Source organism: Globicephala melas, chromosome 13 (genome assembly GCF_963455315.2).
Source record: "Globicephala melas chromosome 13, mGloMel1.2, whole genome shotgun sequence".
Classification (NCBI taxonomy): domain Eukaryota; kingdom Metazoa; phylum Chordata; class Mammalia; order Artiodactyla; family Delphinidae; genus Globicephala; species Globicephala melas.
This window is the reverse complement of record NC_083326.1, coordinates 3,733,446-3,753,798: the sequence shown is the minus strand read 5'-3', so window position 1 is coordinate 3,753,798 and position 20,353 is coordinate 3,733,446. Positions and strand designations below refer to the sequence as shown.

General features: G+C 39.4%; 1 protein-coding gene and 1 pseudogene across 1 annotated transcript in view; both read right to left on the bottom strand.

Annotated features, from left to right (window-relative positions):
• The window catches only part of KATNAL2 (katanin catalytic subunit A1 like 2), an 88,538-nt gene extending 76,144 nt beyond the window's left edge, over nt 1-12,394 (bottom strand). Inside the window, exon 1 of the mRNA XM_030867868.2 lies at nt 12,307-12,394. The gene's annotated coding sequence lies outside the window, so the exon portion shown is untranslated. The remainder of the gene's footprint in view (nt 1-12,306) is intronic.
• A 5,047-nt stretch (nt 12,395-17,441) lies between these two features.
• LOC132598384 (small nuclear ribonucleoprotein Sm D3 pseudogene) lies at nt 17,442-17,906 on the bottom strand (annotated as a pseudogene).
• Nucleotides 17,907-20,353: the final 2,447 nt, after the last annotated feature.

Here is a 20,353-nt window from a genome sequence, read left to right as displayed (position 1 = left end):
GCTACAGGTGCAAAAGTTCTAATCCAAGACCCACCAAGATAGGGGATCCTGGTAAAACCAATGAATACTCAGTCCTTATTCAGTCCAAGGAATAAGGACAAAGGATAAGTTAGGCTGCCTAAGCTCTGTATGGCCCAGAAAAATCTCAGTCCCTGAATTTGGATTGAGATATTCCTAGATTACTAGCTCCTCTCCCCAGGCACAAGACAGAAACAAGCCTAAATTACCTCTACAGGAAGATATCATCATCCTTCATCTCAAATTATTTCTAAAAACAAACCATCAACTACACTGCCATATACAGTCTAAGAAAAGAACAACATAAATGAAAAACATTAGGAATAACAGACAACTGAAACAGATTCACATGGGCCTCAAGATACTGGAACTCTCAGACAGACTTGAGAAAAACTCTTTCAACCAATATCATTTACAATAGTATATAAAAATCAGATAGGAACAAATCTAACAAAAGATGTTTCAGATTTCTTTTGTGGGCTGAATTGTGTCCTCTCCTCCCCAAATTTATACATTGAAGCCCTAACCCTGAATAATTAAGAATGTGACTGTATTTGGAGATAGAGCCTTTAGGGGGTGATTAAGTTAAAATGAGGTCATTAGGGTGGTCCCTAATCCAATCTGACTGGTGTCCTTAGAAGAAGAGGAAATTTGGACACACAAAGCGACACCAGGGATGTTCTCCAATGTAGGAAAGATCATATTGAGGTCACAGCAAGAAGGTGGCCATTTGCAAGCTAAGGAGAAAGGCCTCAGGATAAACCAAACCTGCCAACATCTTGATCTTGAACTTCTAGCCTTCAGAACTGTGAGAAAATAAATTTTTGTTGTTTAAGCCACCCAGTCTGTGACATTTTGTTATGGCAGCCCTAGCAAACTAATACAGCCTCTATGCTGAAAATGACAAAATAGGGATAAGAGGTACTAAAGAAGATACAATGTTTATGAATTGGGAAAATGAATTTTGTTAAGATGTTAATTCTCCTGAAAATTGATCTATAGATTGAATGAAATCTCATGAAAAGCTCAGCAGACTTTTTTGTATAAATTGAAAATCTGATTCTAAAATTTATGTGGAAATTTAGAATAACCAAGACAGCATTGAAAAAGAGTTAAGTCAGAGGATTTACACTACCAGTTTTCAAGGCTTAATACTAGGCCACAATAATTAAGATAGTTTGATATTGGCACAGAGATAGATAAACCTATCAATGGAACAGAACAGAGAGTTCAGAAATAGACCCACAAATATACGATAATGTGATTTTTTACAAAGTTGCCACTGTAATTCAAAAAAAAATTTAAAGGTACTGGAGCAACTGGATAACCAAATAAGAAAAAAACAAAGCTTAACCCCTATCTCACATAAAACCCAGAAATTAATTGAAGATAACAATCCTAAATTTTTATGTACATAATAACATGGTATCAAAATAAATAAAGCAAAAATTGACAAAATCAAAACGAGAAATAGGCAAAAAAATACAATCACAGTGAGAGATATTTATATGCCTTCCTCAATAATTAACAGAAGAAGAAGAAAAAAATCTGTAAAATATAAAAGATTTGAACAACACAATTAAGAAACTTAACCATTCACTGAGCCATAAAACAATTCTTGACAAATGTTAGAGGACTGAAATCATGTAGATTGTTATGTAGAATATTGTTATGTAGACACAATGCAGTTAATCTAGAAAACAATGTCCAAAGGTATCAATAGACTTCCCATATGCAAATAATACACTTCTAAATACTTACGGGTCAGAGAAAAATCATAATAGATGTTAGAAAATATGTGAAATTGAATGAAAAGGAAAAAATTAAAATGCTACATATTAAAACACGTGGAAGCAGGCAAAGTAGTGATTGGAGGGAAATTTAAATCTTTAAATGCATCTCTGAAAGAGAAAAAAGGTATATCTCTCCATCTATTTGTATCATCTTTAATTTCTTTCATCAGTGTCTTATAATTTTCTGCATACAGGTCTTAGGTAGGTTTATTCCTAGATATTTTATTCTTTTTGTTACATGGAACAGGATAAAGGAAAAAGAATGAAAAGAAATGAGAAGACAGCCTAAGAGACCTCTGGGACAACATTAAATGCAACAACATTCACATTATAGGGGTTCCAGATAGAGAAGAAAGAGAGACAGGACTGGAGAAAATATTTGAGGTGATTATAGTCAAATACTTCCCTAACATGGGAAAGGAAACAGCCACCCAAGTCCAGGAAGTGCAGAGAGTCCCTGGCAGGATAAACCCAAGGAGAAACGCGCCGAGACACATACTAATCAAATTGACAGAAACTAGAAACAAAGAAAAATTATTAAAAGCAACAAGGGAAAAATAACATACAAGGGATCTCCCATAAGGTTAAGAGCTGATTTCTCAGCAGAAACTCTACAAGCCAGAAGGGAGTGGCACGATATATTTAAAGTGATGAAAGGGAAGAACCTACAACCAAGATGACTCTACCCGGCAAGGATCTCATTCAGATTTGATGGAGAAATCAAAAGCTTTACAGACAAGCAAAAGCTAAGAGAATTCAGCACCACCAAACCAGCTCTACAACAAATGCTAAAGGAACTTCTCTAAGTGGGAAACACAAAAGAAGAAAAGGACCCACAAAAACAAACCCAAAACAATTAAGAAAATGGTAATAGGAACATACATATCGATAATTACCTTAAACGTGATTGGATTAAATGCTCCAACCAAAAGACACAGACTCGCTGAATGGATATAGAAACAAGACCCATATATACGCTGTCTACAAGAGACCCATTTCAGACCTAGGAACACATACAGACTGAAAGTGAGGGGATGGAAAAAGACACTCCATGCAAATGGAAATCAAATAAAGCTGGAGTAGCAATACTCATATCAGATAAAATAGACTTTAAAATAAAGAATGTTTCAAGAGACAAGGAAGGACACTACATAATGATCAAGGGATCAATCCAAGAAGAAGATATAACAATTATAAATATATATGCACCCAACATAGGAGCACCTCAACACATAAGGCAAATGCTAACAGCTATAAAAAGGGAAATCGACAGTAACACAATTGCCGGGAGCCGTGTAGGAAGTGCCTTTGAGTCTCAGCATGGACGAGACCCATAGTGCCAAGCAAAGCTGGTACTGTCAGGTACAAATATGGAGAAGCAAAGCTCTCCTCTGCGTGGTTCCCCTTGTTCCCCCCTGCTTTTGCTTAAGGTGATTTTTATGGGATTGCTATTAGTGTTGGGAAATATTTCCAGCTCCGATGGAGGGTTTAGGGAAAGACCCCAACTTAGGGTAAAGCCAAAAAGATTGTAACTACTCCGGCTCCTTTAATGGCTACACCTGAAATCCCCACTCCCAGGCCAGGGCGTTGGGTTCAGGGAAATACAATAGGAGCATTTGTGTGGCAAAAGCTTACTTTAGAAGACAAATTGAATGGGTTTTGGCCCTCCTGGGGAGTTAGAGATATGTTAGGAAACACTTGGGTATGGTGGCGGGGAGGTTTTATGGCCACAGGGGATGAAAGAGACTATAAGCGATAAGAAGATTATTTAACCTGTTTAACCTGCTGATGTAATCTGTTGATGTAAATTACTTTTGTTTTATGGCTTGTGTAAGAGATTTTTTGGCATGGGAATGAGGTTGTTAAGATTGAAAATGAGATTATTTTATAGTATAAATACTTTGGAATCGTGAAAAATAAATTTGTCAGATCCTTGCATCCTCTGAGGTGTCTTGTGCTCTGTCCACGCCGACTCCGTCTCCCCTTTGGGTGAAACCTGTCCAGCTGGGGCTGGTCCCCGGCAAGTCACAATAATAGTGGGGGACTTTAACACCTCACTTACACCAATGGACAGATCATCCAGACAGAAAATTAATAAGGAAACACAAGCTTTAAATGACACAACAGACCAGATAGATTTAATTGATATTTATAGGACGTTCCATCTGAAAACAGCAGATTACTCTTTCTTCTTAAGTGCACACGGACATTCTCCAGGATAGATCACATCTTGGGTCACAAATCAAGCCTTGGTAAATTTGAGAAAATTGAAATCATATTAAGCATCTTTTCCAACCATAATGCTATGAGATTAGAAATCAATTACAGGGAAAAAAACGTAAAAAAACACAACCGCATGGAGGCTAAACAATAAGTAAATAAATAACCAAGAGATCACTGAAGAAATCAACGAGGAAATCAAAAAATACCTAGAGACAAATGACAACGAAAACATTACGATCCATAACCTATGGAATGCAGCAAAAGCAGTTCTAAGAGGAAAGTCTATAGCAATACAATCATACCTCAAGAAACAAGAAAAATCTCAAATAAACAATCTAATCTTACACCTAAAGGAACTACAAGAACAAATAATAGTGTGACCATTTGACAAAAAAAGAACAAGTAGAAGTCTTTGCTCTAATGGATATCAAGAATGGATACAACTATATTTATTAAGACAGTGTGGTATTAGCACAGGAAATAGACAAAAAGGCCCATGGAACAGACTTGAGGACCCAGAAAGAATTCTGCATATTTTTCAAGTCTGTTAAGTTCCATTTTATTCTTCTTATATCTTCTGTTTTTCTCCTTTTTATAATCATGTTTCCCTTAAATGTTTAAACATATTTATAATAGCTATTTTTAAAGACCCTGTCTGCTAATTCTGTCTTTTGTTGTATTACTGGATCTTCTGTTGACTGATTTTTGTCCTGGTTTGGGCACATTTTCCTGGGTTTTATGACCGCTAGTAGTTATTTCCTTGGATGCCAGTCTTGTGAATACCTAGGTTATATTGCCTTCTTTTAAGTATTTTGAGGGTTTTGAGGGGGCAGATAGGTTAGTTATTTGCAGGTAAGTCTGATTCTATCAAGCTTTGTTAGGAAGGAGGTTATCCAAAGTCAATTTTATTCTAAGCCTAGTTTAGGGTTACTCTTAATGCACTGCCTTCCTGGAATCTCTACTAAATGCTCTGCTGTTCCACAAGAAGTCTCCACTCAGGTTGGCTGGACTTCAAATGTCTCTCAATGTTATGTGAGCACCAGTAGTTTTTCAGCTTATAGTTCCCTGATAATTGGTTTTTCCCCAGCTTCATACATTTCCACTCTGTGTATGCACAGCTTAGTATTCAGCCAAAAACTCAGATGTATGGAGCAATTTGTTTGCCTAGCTCCCTCCTCTCTGTTCCTCTTCCCTCCCAATTCTAACCAGCTAAGTCTTCCCAAACTCAACTCCCTTGTCTCATCTCTGCAAAACTGCTGTGCCCTGCCTAGATACTCCCTTGTGTGCTAGAACCCAGTTACTGCTTCCAGGCAGAAGATCTTGTCTCATGATCACATTGCCCAAAGTCTGAAAACAGATTATTCATATATTTAGTCCAGTTTCCTAGTTACATATAGCAGGAAGGCTAGTCTGGTACCATTTACTCTACCACATTTGAGAGCAGAAAGCTTTATCATTTTTTTAATGTTTACAAGATTGACCTGAGTGGAGAGATATATACTTTTTATCCTTAAAAATAAAACCTAATAAAATTAACATTATTTTTACAAAAGAAAGAAAGGATGTTTTTAACCCAAAACATCAGATATACAAAGTCATATCTGTATATTCTCATATTCTCAGTTAGTGGTTAAAAAGAAAAATAAAAGAAAAAACAACAAATCTCCAAGAATAGCAATGTGACACTAGCAAAATGTTCCAGGTTGTCTGATCAGCCTCCCTTTCTTGGTCCAGGTACAGGAAGAATGGGGTTCAACAGCAGCCACAGCACTTTTGAAGATGCCCACAAGGCTACGGCAGTGCTCGGTAGTGAAGTGCTTAACCTTCCTTATGTAAGAGCAGAGCCGAGAACTTAAAACATGAGTTACTTAAAATTCAGCTTAGCTTTATGGTGAGGTAGAGTTTGTTTAATTAGTATTTAGAACTGCACATTGTTTATAGCTATTGGTATTTCAATAGACGCTTAAATGTTTGAACATTTAAAGCTTAATAAGCCTTAGTTCTCTGAAGAAAAACATTGATGTAATTAAATTTTCAATTACTCTAGTTTTTTTTTTTTAGGGGCCCATGCAATTAATAAAAGCTAAGGCATTTATCAACGCTCATTTAAAAACCTAATCTGACACCTCATTAATTAGCTAACACTTATAGCAGATATTTTTAATATAAGTTTCACACAAGCAAAGTCACAACTTTTAAAAAGTACATGTAATGACACATGAGAATAAATAAACTTAACTATTTTTCAGATTATTTTGTGTGTACACACGAATGTGTGGATCAATTATGGCTTTCTAAAAACCATTCTTCTGCACTGAGACCAATTACTGTTTGTTTGGTTTTAATTGTATGGTCAAACTAAAAACACTGAAGCAATTGCTCCTCAGAGCTTCCTTGCCCCGAGGATCTTACCTTCAAGTTTAAAAAAAGAAAGTGGCGGAGGTTTACAAATTGCATATAGTCTTATTTTAATTAAACACTAAATTTAAAATGGAATAGGAGAAAATTCTCCACTCACAGATTTTGCTACCCACAGATCACTACAACATCAGTACCACAAGAGAGTTCATGATTCATGCCCCATCCAGAACTACTGGATCACAATCTGAATTTTCAAAACATCCCAGGTGTTCAGTGTGCACATTAAAGACTCAGAAGCCCTGCAGAAGCATGATCAGTTTACCAGTCAGGAAAGAAACTTGCCAGAGTCCTTGCCCTCAAGGAGCTTATAGTCTACTGGGGTCAGGGGAGGCAATCAACAAGGAAAAATTCAATTATAATTTCCTGGGATAAAGGTGGCATGGTGATGTCTACTCATTGCATCAAGGAGGGGCACTTTGTCAAGTTTGGGAAGCAGGCTGACCAAGAAAGGCAAGTTCAGATCCTAAAGAACAAAAATGTAAGGGGCAGAGAAACATAAGCTCATTAAGGAGGCCAAGAAGGAAAACAGAACTCTAGGAAACTGTAGCATTATGAAAACCAAGAGAAGAGGCATTTCCCACGGATAATCAACTGTGTCAATGCACAAAACATCATGGGTATCTCAAAACACCACGTTTTATACATAGCAGTCACTAAGTAAGTGTTCATTGTATGAGCTGATGAATAAATGCATATTTACCTCAGTATTAAGTAAAAACCGGGGTATGAATTCAAGAGTATCTAACTCCCATTCTTATGCTCAGCCACCAACCCCTATCATATGCCAAGAAATAACCATATTTAAAAGTAAATTTTAATATATAAACATGTATGACAAACGCCTAGCTTGAAACCAACAATAACAAAATAAAGTTATCTTTTAGGTATGAATCATATATTAGTTCTTTTTTTTTTTTTACATTCACCTCTCTGAAACCACCCCCTGCAAAAGCAACTAGTACGAGTCTTTGTACCCAGTAGGCATTCAATAAATATCTGTAAAACAAAACTGTTCTGGAGATTGTTTATCTCTGCTCTCTCCCAAAATCACATTAAAGTGATGGTAAAGGAATTTTTTTTAAAGGAAGGAGTAATTAAGTATAATTTATACACTGAAGAGTGAGGAGAAGCCCCCAACCCCCCCACTCAATTGTCTTTCCCTGTTCAACTCCAACAGTGGTGGCAACCATGCTTGTTTTGCCCTCATTCCCTGTAGAAAGGTGAGAAGGACTTCTCCTTAGAGAAACTGAAGGCCTCAGAGCAAAGACCTACAGACACTAACTGGCATTTGGGGATGTCCCAGTGAAAAGGCCCCTGGCTTCGTGATCATCCTACAGAGAAACCCATCTTTATTTGAAGAGTCTCTTCTAAAACACACGGATTCTAATTAGCTTTTAGGTGTCTCACCTCAGGCAAGGTTCACTAGACTTCTGAGGAAAACCTCCTACATGAAAGACAGAGCACCAGGGAAAAAAGCAAAGAAAAACCTGAGGGGAAATAGACATAATGCTAGGAGCAAAAGACAAAGAGGGAGGGAGGGAGAGAGAGAGGAAACCTCAGGGAGATAAAAGGAGCCATGACATCCTGTAAGAACAAGATGCCGTGAAAAAGGAACATTGAGACAATAAGAAAGTACCTGGAAATAAAAATACAATAGCAGAAGTTTAAAACTCAACAAAATGGGATAAAAAGTTGAAGAGGTCTCTTGATACGAAAAGCAAGAAAAGTAAGCGATGTAAAATAAAACAGAAAACAACATGATTAGAGGTTCCATTTGGAAGTCAAATATCCAATGAATAGGACTGCCAGGGAAAAGAAAAACCTTAAAAATACAAAAGGAAGGAAGGAAGGAGGGAGGGAGAGAGAGAAAGAAAGAAAGAAAAAGAAAGGAAGGAAGGAAGAGCAAGAGAGGAGAAAAAAGAAAGGGAAAAAATTATCTAAAGAAATAATGCAAGAATATTTTCCAGAATTGAGGGCATGAATTCCCTGATCTAAATGGCTCATAACTGCATACCAGTGCTGTGAATGAAAAAGGATTCTCAACAAGCAATATCTTCATGAAAATTCAGAAACCAGGGACGGTAAGGAGAAGATTCTAAAAGCTTTCAGAGAAAGAATAGCACCAGACTTGTTGCAGTCACATTGGAAGCTAAAAGATAATGGAGAAATGCCTTCTCAAATGAGATGAAATCAATTCCAGCCTAGAATATTAATCTCAGCCAAACCATCAACAAGGTGAGAGAAGTACAGAGTTTCATACATGGTACCTTACTTCAAAAACTTTGCCTCCCATGTACCTTTTCTCAGGCAGTCATTGGTCAGTATGTTTCACTAAAACAGGGATATAGGACAAGAAGGAAGAAGACATGGGATCCAAGAAACAGGGTTTCTGACACAGGGAAGAGGGGAAGGGATTTCCCAGGAAGAATGCTGCATAGCAAGCCCAGAGAACAACCAGTCTACAAAGCAGGAGATGCAAGAGGTCCAGAAAGGATATCACTAAGAAAAAAAAAGAAACTGCAAGATTTCCTGGTGAGCTTCACCATATGGAAAGGAGTTTTACAATTCCTTCAGAAAATTTAGGAAGAAAGTAGTCATCAAATATACAGAAAATTAAGCCAAAGGGTAAGGCATAGTTAAGCTATGATTGAGTCCTGCCCAAAGTTAAATAAAAAATAAAATATAACCACAGTGTACCATATCAGCTGTGAATAACACTTTCATGGTCAGATTAATATACATAACTGTACTGAATATGTATTTAACCAAAAATTGTGATAAAATGATCTTGGGAAAATGGAGGAAGGGAAGTTAAGTATGGGCTAGTGATAGAGGATGGGGAAGGAGCAAGGTAGGTTAAAAAAAGCCAAATGCTCATTTTCCATCAAAGTAAATAGAATTTACATCTGAGAATGAAAAATCAGAATTCAGAAGTTTTAACTTGTTATTTTGAAGAAGCTGCTAAGAAGGGTAAAAGCAGTTGCTTCTGGGGAGCAATATTTGAAGGCGGTGTGAAAGGAAGCAGGAAACTTTTTTTCTTAAGTTTTGTAGAACTATTAAATGTTTTTAAACTGAGTGCTGGCATTACTTTGTTTAAAACAGAAATCCAATATATATATATTTAAAATATATATATATATTTTTTAAATTTGAAACTACAATAAAAATTAACCAAATAAAAAGGAAGTATTCTTGAAATCCTAATACAGTAGACAACATAGATGATCAAAATTCCTTGTGGACATGCAATCCTCTTTATATCCAACTCACTGATCACCTCCCCCACCTCAACCTTATTCCCTCCACAGACACAGTTCTTGCACTCAGACCCCAAAAGTTCAAGACATCAATGAGCATACCTAAATATGGCTCTTAGTCCCATCTATGGAATAGAACAAAAAAATAAGACTGGGTCTCTGTTTCCAAGTCACATGAATTCTGTTTGAGAGGCTATGTCACATGCAGGAAATAGGTAATAACATAAATTAATCACAATTAAATGGTAACCTGTGTGGTACAAACCATACGGAGTTCAGAAACATGTCAGATCTGAGAGAATGTGCCTGGAGCAGTGCGAGGCAATATGGAAAGTGGTGAGAAAGAGGCTGGATGTAGAAGTTGGGCCACATCACTGCCTGCTCTATAGATCATGTCAAGGTTGGGGGTTTTATCCCAAGTGTAATGGAAAGCCATTAAAAGGATCCCAGCCAGGGAGTGACACAATTTTAAGATCACTCTGATCATTAGATGAAGAATGGACTGGAAGGAGGCAAAACCAACAGGGGGAATAGTTAAGAGGCTATTGAAATGGTTCAAGTGAGAGATGATAGTGGCTTGGACCTGGATAAAGGCTATTATTAAAGACCCATTATAGAAATAGAATCAGTAAGATTTGCTGATGCCTTCCTTATGTAGAGGATGGGAGGATGAATTAGCAGGTAGAAGGAGCTAAGGATGATTCCCAGAATTCTGATCGGAGCAATTGGGTGGATGGCGGTTTCACATTCCCAGAGAGAGGAAGACTGGGAAAGATAACAGGTTTTAGAGAAGGTTAAATGTTAGGGGTTGAACAAGTTAACATGCAGATTCTTGAGATTCCCCACTGGATTTGTCAAACAATCAATTGATTCATTGTGCTCTCCGTGTTCCATATTCTAAGATATCACATGGGTTTGGGGCTCAGCAAAGAAGTCCAGTCTAGAGTCAGTTTGGGGGAGTTGTTGGCATACAGATGGCATTGGAAGTCATGAAAATGTATAAGACCATCTAGGACAGTGGTTTTCAAACCTGGAGTGTGCATTTACAATGCAAGTTTCAAGACCCCCATCCCTGAGAGTTTCTGATTCAGTAATTCTCAGGGAGGTGCAGGAATCTGCTTTATTAAAAGCCAGTTCAAAATGTTTTGATGCAGGTAGTTCAGGCTCAGGTTGGAATGGACAGAGGTGAGGAAGTAGCAACAGCAAGTGTAGCCAATCCTTTCCAGAAGTTGGAGAGAAATTGGAGAAGTTGGAGAGAGGTTGCTAGGTAGAGGGGATGTGAGACCAAAGGGTTACCTTTTTCGTGTATTATTAGTTTTTTTTTAAAGGTGGGAGACACTAAAGTGGTGGTTCATAACCTTGGCTACACATTATAATCACCTATTGAGATTTTCTAAAATATCAATGCACAGGATACAACAAGACCAGTAAATCAGTATCTCGGGAGGTGGAGCTTAGATACCAGTATTTTTGTTTGTTTGTTTGTTTGTTTGTTTTTTGCGGTACGCGGGCCTCTCACTGCTGGGGCCCCTCCCGTTGCGGAGCACAGGCTCCGGACGCGCAGGCTCAGCGGCCATGGCTCACGGGCCCAGCCGCTCCGCGGCATGTGGGATCTTCCCAGACCCGGGCACGATCCCGTGTCCCTTGCATCGGCAGGCGTACTCTCAACCACTGCGCTACCAGGGAAGCCCACCAGTATTTTTTAAATTTTTATTTATTTATTTTTGGCGGTACGCGGGCCTCTCACTGTTGTGGCCTCTCCCGTTGCAGAGCACAGGCTCTGGACACGCAGGCTCAGCGGCCATGGCTCACAGGCCCCGCCGCTCCGCGGCATGTGGGATCCTCCCGGACCGGGGAACGAACCCGTGTCCTCTGAATCGGCAGGCGGACTCTCAACCACTGCGCCACCAGGGAAGCCCCAGTATTTTTTAATTTAAATTTTTTAAAATCATTTTTCCCCCTAAAGCATTGCTTTTATTTCCCCAGAGCCTGGCATATAGTACATCTTCAATTCACATTTTTTGTTGTGGAAAGTATTGCTGAGCCAGTTAGCGGATAACACAGACAACAGGAAACAGTATGGTATTGTAAAATTCATGTTAACTTCCTGTGAAAAGGATTGTAATCCAATTACCTACTTTCAAATGGGGAACCGGAACCTGAGAGAGGAATTGAATTCCTAAGGTCTGTCAGCCTTGGTAGTAGTGAATCAGGACCAGAACCCAGTATTCCAACTCCCAGGTCAGTGTTGTCCTGTCTTTGAACAATTCCATTTTGAACACCCCCCGAACCCGCTCACCCATCAAGACTCGGCCTGCCTAATAATACCTCCCCTTCGACACCTCACTTCCTCAGTCACAAACCAACCCTGCCGTCTCTCAACAAACCCGTTGTCAAGTCCAAACCCGCCTGCGTCCCAGACCCATCCTTCCCTCACCCCCTGCCTCAAGCCCAGTCCCCAGACTTTGCGCTTGCTCCACTCGGGCAGCGGACTCTGTCACCATAGCAACTGGAGACACTCGAATCGGCCCGCAGCAACAAGGGGAGAGGAGCTCCTGGTAGTACAATTCTTTTTTTGTATATGCTTTCCTTACCGCTTCCCGCGCCTGATGAGTGAATTTGAGAGTCTGGTAAGAAAGCTCCATCGACAGCAGGGAGAAAAGGAACCAGTTTCTAGGCTGACAGTACATCCACCGATGGCGGCTCAGGGAAACCTGACGCTTAACCAGCCCGCCCCCTTCAGGATTGGCCAGAGCCTGGACATGCCAGCCAATCACTGGGCAAAGATGGACTCTTTACTCATGCCAATCAATGTTAAAATAAGTCTGTTAATCCAGAGGTTTTGCACGGCACTGACCAATCGAGAGACAGAAAGGGGATGATTGGCAGGTCTTGGGTCATTTGCAATTCTTTTGTTTCCCTAAATTCTGTCTCTAAAGTTTATGCACCATAGTATTTGTCCTTGATTTCGGCAGTTGTTCAGGCCTTCGTGACCCAATGCTTCTGTTCCCAAGACTCTATTTTGGCATCCCGTCTTCTCTAGGCCCCCCTCTCCCTCCTGATTAAGAAAAAGGTTTGGAAATTCCTTCCTGCTTTACTTTGAAATTGTCTGTACTTGGTCCATCTAGACTGATAGAATCTGATGTGGACTATGGCTGTCAGGGGCTATCTTGGATGCAAACTGTGCATTAAACTTTTCCTTCCCCTCCAATTTCCCCCACATCAGACCTACTCATTAGAAGTGGACAAACATGGACTTTACTTTTTCCTCTGCTTTATTTTCTTCATCTACTAACTACTCTTGTGTCTTCAAGGTCTTTCCCTTCAGTCTCTTTTGCTATGAATCTTATTCTAAACATCTTCTCCTCATTATCTTTGGCTTCCTTCATCCATTCTCCCCTCAGTATACAAAAATATTCAAGTCTCCTCAATCTAAAAAAAAAGTTCTCGGGCTTCCCTGGTGGCTCAGTGGTTGAGAGTCCCCCTGCCGATGCAGGGGACACGGGTTTGTGCTCCGGTCCGGGAAGATCCCACATGTCGCGGAGCGGCTAGGCCTGTGAGCCATGGCTGCTGAGCCTGCGCGTCTGGAGCCTGTGCTCCTCAACGGGAGAGGCCACAACAGTGAGAGACCCGCGTACCACAAAAAAAAAAGTTCTCATCTTGTATTGTTAAATTGAATCACCTCTCTGGCACTCACTTCAAGCTTTCTGGAAGAACTGGCTATCCTCTTCTTCACTTCGTCACCTCCCATTCATTTCTCAACACTTTCTGCTCCTACTTCTTTGAAGCTGTTCTTGCCAAAGTTGCCAATAACTTCCTAAATAGGAAATCCAATTATAGATTATTTTACACTTTACCAAATTTAAACTTGGCACCATTTGAAGTTGTTCACTGCTCTCTCATTAGTAATAATAGCTATAATTTATTAAACATTTAAAGTAGGGCACCAGGCAATGTACTATGTGATTTATGTGTTTATCCAATTTACTCCTAACACCCCATGGAAAGTTATTAATACTCCCAATTTACAGTTGTGGAAACAGGCTCAAAGAGTTGAGTTAGCTCATTTTAGGTTATCCAACTAGATAGAGTTAAGATGCAAACCTAGGTCTCCTGACTGAAGCCAGTGTTCCTTTCCACTACACTCTCTTGCTATTCTTTCTGTCCAGTTTCACCTGTCATTCCCACCCTGACCCAGACACTTCCCCTCATCTCTCACTCCAGCGTAAATGAACTGCTTACAATGCTTGTGAACCAGTCCTGAGCAGTTCATTTTGCTTGGAGGATCATTCCTACCTCATTTGCCTAATTAAAGCCTATTTTGCCTACTAAGAGTCAGCTCCGGAATCACTTTCTAGGACAAATCAGTGGTGTTTATCAGATCACAATACTTACTCCAGGCAGAGCTTAGGTGGAGAGAAAACTAATTCCTGATTCCACTATATATCCTTTTACGCTACACTTAGCACATTCTTTTGTTGACATGACTTTCAAAAAAGTTAAAAACATGGGCTTCCCTGGTGGCACAGTGGTTGAGAGTACGCCTGCCGATGCAGGGGACACGGGTTCGTGCCCCAGTCAGGGAGGATCCCACATGCTGCGGAGCGGCTGGGCCCGTGAGCCATGGCCGCTGGGCCTGCGCGTCTGGAGCCTGTGCTCCTCAACGGGAGAGGCCACAACAGTGAGAGGCCCGCGTACCGCAAAAAAAAAAAAAAGTTAAAAATATGACTCTCTTTGATATGAACGGACATAATGTCAAAGGTTTTATCTAACTCACTGAGGGAGCCAGTAAGATGGTAAAGCTGGTTTAAAGAGCATTTTGGGGAACTGGGTATTTATAGGCATTTTGAGAAGAAAGGTTAGGATAAGATTGCTAGCTTAGATACAAAATTAGTTAATGTTCTACAGGGCAGTAAAATCTTGACATTTTCTTTTCTAAAGGACATAGAAACATTCCTCTAGTTTTGGCCATTTACATTTAAATTTTAACTAATTAAAATTAAATAAAGTTAAACATTCAGTTCCTCAGTCACACTAGCCACATTTCACATATTCAGTTGTCATATGTAGCTAATGGCTAATATATTGGACAACACAGATATAGAACATTTCCATCATCGCAAAAAGTCCTTTTGGAAAGCAGTTGGGCCTCTTAAACATTGCTCTAGTATGACATTGAAAGGATATGCTGTACTATCTTTTGACTTATTTCCAAATGTAATATAAGTGTTTCTAAAGAATTTTCTCTACATAACCACTGGCTTTCAAATGTTTCCAACTGAGACACACATTAAGAAATACATTTTTGGTCAACTAATGTTTGACAAGGAAGCCAAGAATACTCAATGGGTAAAGGACAGTCTCTTCAATAAATAGTGTTGGGAAAACTGGATATTCCCACGCAAAAGAATGAAATTGGACTCTTATCTTACACCACTCACAAAAACTAACTTGAAATGGATTAAGGACTTGAATGTAAGACCCGAAACCATAAAAGTCCCAGAAGAAAACCTAGGGAAAAAGCTCCTTAACATTGGTCTTGGCAATGATTTTTTTTTTTCAATATGACACCAAAAGCACACATGACCAAAACAAAAATGAACAGGTGGGATTATATCAACCTAAAGGCTTCTGCACAACAAAAGAAATGATTGATAAAAAGAAAAGGCAACCTATGGAATGTAAGAAAATATTTGCCATCGTTCTGATAAGGGGTTAATATACAAGATGTGTAAGGAACTCATACAACACAATAGCAAAAAACCAAACAATCCAATTTTAAAATGGTCAGAGGACTTGAATAGATGTTTTCGCAAAGAAGACATACAAATGACCAACAAGTACATGGAAAGATGCTCAACCTCATTAATCATAAGGGAAATGCAAATCAAAATCAGAATGATATATCATCTCACACCTGTTGGAATGGTTATTATTAAAAATACAAGAGATAAGGATGTGGAGAAAAGGGAACTGCACTCTCAGTGAAACCATAAACTAGTACAACCACTATGGAAAACGGTATGGAGGTTTTTTTTAAAAAATTAAAAATAGAGCTATCATATGGTATAGCAATTCCACTTCTGGATACATACCCATAGGAAATGAAATCACTATCCTGAAGAGGTATCTGCACACCCATATTCATTGCAGCATTATTTACAATGGCCAAGATATGGAAACAACATGAGTCCAGATGGTCATAGTAAACATCTTTAAAGGGCTGAAAGAAAACCAAATACTGTGAAGTTAAGTGTTCTATACCCAGTGAAAATATTCTCCAGAAATTAAGGTGACTTGGAAAGGGTGACTGCCAGGACCTGGGAGGTCAGAAATGAGGCTGTGTAGCCTAGATGAGGGGTCATGACATGGGGACTATCATGAATGAGACACTCTCAGAGGACATCTTTGGAGGTCACTTGACCCCTGACTTACTCCCAGTGTTAGTTTTCTAGAATAGAGATCTTATCACACTACTACCTACAAAATCCTGTAACCTAGAGCATTCAAATCCCTCATTTTCACATGTACATCACTCCCCAATCTCATCTCACCCTGTCTTAAAATTAGTTTTTTGTTTTGGGTTTTTTTCTCTTCTTCGAATATTCTTTTTTTATTAACATCTTTATTGGAGTATAATTGCTTTACAATGGTGTGTTAGTTTCTGCTTTATAACAAAGTGAATCAGTTATACATATACATATGTTCCCATATCTCTTCCCTCTTGCATCTCCCTCCCTCCCATCCTCCCTATCCCACCCCTCCAGGCGGTCACAAAGCACCAAGCTGATCTCCCTGTGCCATGCGGCTGCTTCCCACTAGCTATCTACTTTATGTTTGGTAGTGTATGTATGTCCATGCCTCTCTCTCACTTTGTCACAGCTTACCCTTCCCCCTCCCCATATCCTCAAGTCCATGCTCTAGTAGGTCTGTGTCTTTATTCCCGTCTTATCCCTAGGTCCTTCATGACCTTTTTTTTTTTTCCCTCAGATTCCATATATATGTGTTAGCATACGGTATTTGTTTTTCTCTTTCTGACTTACTTCACTCTGTATGACAGACTCTAGGTCCATCCACCTCACTACAAATAACTCAATTTTGTTTCGTTTTATGGTTGAGTAATATTCCATTGTATATATGTGCCATATCTTCTTTATCCATTCATCTGTTGATGGACACTTAGGTTGCTTCCATGTCCTGGCTATTGTAAATAGAGCTGCAATGAACATTTTGGTACATGACTCTTTTTGAATTATGGTTTTCTCAGGGTATATGCCCAGTAGTGGGATTGCTGGGTCATATGGTAAAATTAGTTTTAATTAAAGCTACCACTTTAGAAAGAAAACACAAAGGCAGCAGCATGTGTTTTTTCCTTTAAGAGAGGAACCCATTTTTTCTCACTGCAATTCTCCAGCTAGATTTGTTGGGCTAGGGCAGGGTCTCTCTATCTCAGCACTGTTGACATTCGAGGCCAGATAGTTCTTTGTTGTGGGGGGCTAACCTGAGCATCGTAGGATGTCTAGCAGGTCCCTGACCTCTACCCACTAGATGCCAGAGCACCCCCAAATTGTGACGACCAAAAATATCACCAGACATTGCCAAATGCCGATTGTCCCGTGGAGGGCAAAATTGCCCCAGGTTAGACCTATCTCTTTTTCTCAAGAAGAAAAAAAACCCCACTGCCATGTTTATTAAATTTAACATTTCTCCTCATCTAAAGAGAAAGATGTCAAAGAAAACCTAAGGCATATACATAAGCATGCGCTTCACCACCACCACACCCCAACCCAGATAACCTAAAAGAAAAAACAAGGGCAAAGTTCTCTTCAACAATGTATCTTTGCTTCTGGAAGATGTTTCCACATCCTCTTTCTCCTGAGGCCATTTGGGCCTTCAGAATAGCAGTTTTTCACCGGCTGGCCCCGAGCCTTGGTTTTTCTTTTTCATGCTTTTTAACGTGGGTGAGTTTTTCAGCATATCTGGCAAGATCAGAAAGTGGATCTTCCTGCCACGGATGTACAGTCCAGGTGAGCCGCCCATCACCTCTGTAGGGGACTGTGACCTTGCACATCTGGCAGTTCCTGTTGTCCCCTGCCTCATGAACTTCCCATGATACACGTCGCCGGGTTTGTCTGACATTCACAACGTGGTCCTCAGCCTCATGTAGGACCTGAACATGCACAGCAATAGACATCTCTGAGGAAGAGCGTGCTGCTCCTGTCTCCCTTTCTTTTGCGCCTCCAGGAACAGGTGTGTGAACAACCTGCCCACGCTGCCAGAACCATTTCAAAAAATGTGTCCATTAATTGCTTCCTATACTATTCATACCTACAGACAAAAGAAAAACTCCCCTCTTTCTAAGGAAATTTTTATTTTCCTCTCCTTCTGTAAAACATTCGTTACATTTCTTATCCTTGAGTTTTAAAACATTGTTTCAATAATCACCAAAGTAGCAAAATTGCATTGGGTGTCCACGTTATTGATGCTTCCAAGTTGTGTCATTTGACGTGTATGAAACAGAGCCAAAGCTTATCTCTTGTTTCTCAAGAGATATTATTTCTTTTTTTTTAAGGCATATTATTTCTAAAATATTGAAAAACACAGTGCAACTTCAGTTGGAGAAAACGAGTTATTCCACTTGTTCTTTCTCTTAGAGCAAGGATGTTTTATAGGGTGAACTCTGAGTGTTTTTTATTCATAAACTTTTTTGTTTTACCGATTATGCTCTTCAAATTGTGCGTGAATCCATCAATGCCTATCCCTTTCTCTTCAGTAGCCTCTTCCCATACAAACACCTTGGAATTCTGTATTCACAGCCTCACTTATGTCAAACCACCTTCCACAGAGCTTCTATAGGCATGCAAGAATGAGGGAGAGTTTTCAAGAATGACAAGAAAGATACCCGCCTAACTGCAAACCCTCTAACAGTCAACTATAACTCATTTCTGAATATATATTGTTAAAACTCCATTTTTTATGTCACCTAAAAAGAATGTATCCTGTCATTCTTTAAAAACTGTTACTTCTGTCAGTGGAAAGAGAAAAAGTTTTAATCATACAGACAGTCTGTGTTGGTATAAATCTCTCTCTGCCAACAGTTGTTGAAACATAAGAATAGAGAGCTTTTACTGGATCTTATCCAAAAATAGAATGAAATCTGGGTTTTAACCTTCACTGTTATCAGTGTCATTTTCTAATTTACCCTAAATGGTATCAGAATGTGTGCCCTGTCTTCCTAACTTTATCTGTGAACAGTCCTCCTGCTGCCATTCCTGCAACCACATTCAGAGGCACACAGGCCAGGATTGGAATCTTGCCCCATCACTTACTGCTCTGTGATTTAGGAAAGGTATTGGACCTGTTCAAGCCTTGTATCGTCATCTGTAAAATGGAAACAGTAATACCTTCTCATAGTGAAATGAGACCTTGTGTGGGAAAGACTGCCCTAGTCAAGTTTCCCTGATCAAGAGATTGCTAATTTTTGTTGTTGCTGTTGTTGGTTTGTTTCTAAGAGAATGAATAACCAACAAAGACCTACCTGTATTAGTTTTAAAAATGAAGGGAGAGGATTTTTCTGGAAGAATAGTCGGGTAACTTTTGTCATTAGCCAATGAAACATTGAACAACAAGGTTCAGAAAGGGTAGATACCAGTGCAGCTTTCAGGACCTCAGCAGTTGTTCCTTTCACTCAAAAATGTCCTGCCATTAACATGACTCATCTTCAAACTTCATTAGCGCACATGTCACTCAGGATAAATTTTTGAGAAAAAGAACCTGATTGCTTCCCCCTGTCTAACATATGGGTTTTTCTCAGTCTCCTCTCCTCCAAATCCAATCAGCTGTGGCTAGGAAGGAGGTTCCTATGTCTCAGGTTTGCAGGGCCTCTGAGGAGAGCAAGGCTGACATGCACCCCAAAATGTAAGTGGTTCTAGTGCTTGGAAATGCACATAATAAGTGCTTAATGGGTCTTAGCAATTGTTGTCATTGTTGAGAGTGTACCCTGTCATTTTCAGGCTCCATACATTTGATTACATCATTTTTTTTAACCACTGAAATGTTATTCCTCCTCTATATGAATGAAAATGAAATCATTCATTTTTTTCATTCATCCAGAAAATATTTATTTCATGCTTAATATGAGTCAAATGGTGTTCTTGGCAGTGGGGATACAGTGGAGGACAAAGTCCCTGCCTTCCTGGAACTTATATTCTAGTGGGGGCGGGGACTCTGGGAAGAATTGTACCCATAAACCATGAATTAATATAATTTGAGGTAGTGAGAAGTGCCACAGTTTGAGGGAATAAGTAATGACAGTGGAGGAAGAATAAAGGCTAAATGTGGGAGATAAAACAGGGCCTGTGGACTCCGGTAAGGAGTTCAATTTTTATTTTTCGAGTGCTGTAAACCTGTTGAAAGATTTTGAATAGGGGATGGTGAGATCAGATTTATATTTATCAAAAATCATTCTGGATGTTACATGGAGAATGATTGTAGTGGTACAAGATAGAAAGCAAGATAGAAAGACAGGAGGCTACTGTGGTCATCCAGGACAATGGTGGCAGTAGCAGTGAAGTGAAGAATGATCAGATTTAGGATGCATTTTGGGTTTTGTTTCACTATGAAATATTTCAAGCATACAAA